The sequence below is a fragment of the Marmota marmota genome, unplaced genomic scaffold (genome assembly GCF_001458135.2).
Source record: "Marmota marmota marmota unplaced genomic scaffold, marMar, whole genome shotgun sequence".
Taxonomy (NCBI): Eukaryota; Metazoa; Chordata; class Mammalia; order Rodentia; family Sciuridae; genus Marmota; species Marmota marmota.
The window spans coordinates 59,510,442-59,512,159 of NW_026000174.1; positions in this window are offsets into that span (position 1 = coordinate 59,510,442).

The window sequence follows — 1,718 nt, forward strand, 5'->3', positions numbered from 1 at the left end:
CCTGTTCCGGGCGCGGGCGGCGGCTCTGCTCTGCCCCTACTCCAATTGGGGTGACGTGTGTACCACGCTGGCAGGCCGCTGGGCCTGATCCGCTGGTCTGTCGCAGGTCTGCCTACCTTGCAGGAGCGGGTGGCGGCTCTGCCCTGCCCCTCCTACCACGCCCGAGGACCGCTGGGCCTATTCTGCCGGTCGGTCGCAGGTCTGCCTACCTTGTGGGCGCAGGTGGCGTCTCTGCTCTGCCCCTACTCCAATTGGGGTTATGTGACTACCGCGCCGGAGGGCCACTGGGCCTGTTCCGGGAGCGGGCGGCGGCTCTGCTCTGCCCCTCTGGCTTGATGACAAAGTGAGGGAGACTCGGGTGTTTGTGACTCACTTTCTTTACCAGGCGACCCACTGTTTCTGTCGCCGCTGGTATCGATGAAGTTCTCTCCTCCACCGCTTTCTGATGACATCAGATCTCTGCCATGTTGGTATCCCATGCGAATGGCAGCATTTCGTTCCCTTTGCCGGGTGACCAAAGCAACGGGTGAGTCCTGACCAGCCCTCACAAGCCCTGCCTCAATCCTGTTGCCACTGCCTATGAAGGCTCGGTTGCTATTTACCTCCACAGTATTCAGCGGGACCCGGACCGAGAAGCAGTTTCCGTGGGTTCTTTAGGCCTGGGCCAGAGCAGTTCTGGGAGCCGGAATTCGGCTGCTCCAGGCTCGGTGTATGTTCTGATAGGAGCAGGCTCCAAGAAGCAGTTTCCGCGGGTTCTTTAGCACTGAGCCTGAGTAATTTGTCTGCGAGACGCAGGCGAATGGCAGCCTGAAATTACCTGTTCTATGGCTGAATGAGCTGCGATCAGTCAAAAACCAGTGGGGTTCATTTTGACATAATCACACATGCCTAGAATACAATTTGCTCTACTTCTGTGCTCCCCAACTTTCTCTTTTCCCACCCTCCTTGCTATCCCTGTTCCCATTCCTCTACTCTATTTGTATTCCTTACATTTACTTATTATTTCTTTTTAAATTGGTGCTTAATAGATACACGTGATGGTGAAGTTCACTGTGCAAATGTCATAGAAAACAATATGGGGATTATTCAGAAAGTTTGTAAAGGAAACACCATGTGATTCAGCTATCTCACTCCACAGTTTATACCAAAAGGACTTAAAATGAGCATACTACAGTGATGCAGCCACATCAATATTTATAACACCTCAATTCACAATAGTTAAATTATAGAACCAACCTTTCAATAGATGAATGGATAAAGAAAATTTGGTATATATACATGATAAAATGTTACTCAGCCTTAAAAAAGAATGAAATTATAGCATTTGCAGGTAAATGTTTGGAGCTGGAGAATATCATAATAAGCAAAATAAGCCAATCCCAAAGAATCAAGTACTGAATGTTTTCTCTGATATGTTGATGCTAATTCACAATAAGAGTGTGAGGGCTAGGGAAGAATAGATGTATTGGGAGCTAGAGGGAGGGAAGGGAGGAGAGGAGATGTGAAGGTACAAAGAATAGTAGAATAAATTAGACATTATTCCCCTATGTGCAAATATGATTGCATGACTGGTGTGATTCTACATTGTGTAATACCAGAAGAGTGAGATGTTGTACCCCATTTATGTATGATAAGTCAAAATGTATTCTAATGTCACATATAACTAATTCAAACAAATAAAAAAGCTGGTAAAAAAAAACACATGCTTAGTGTTTACC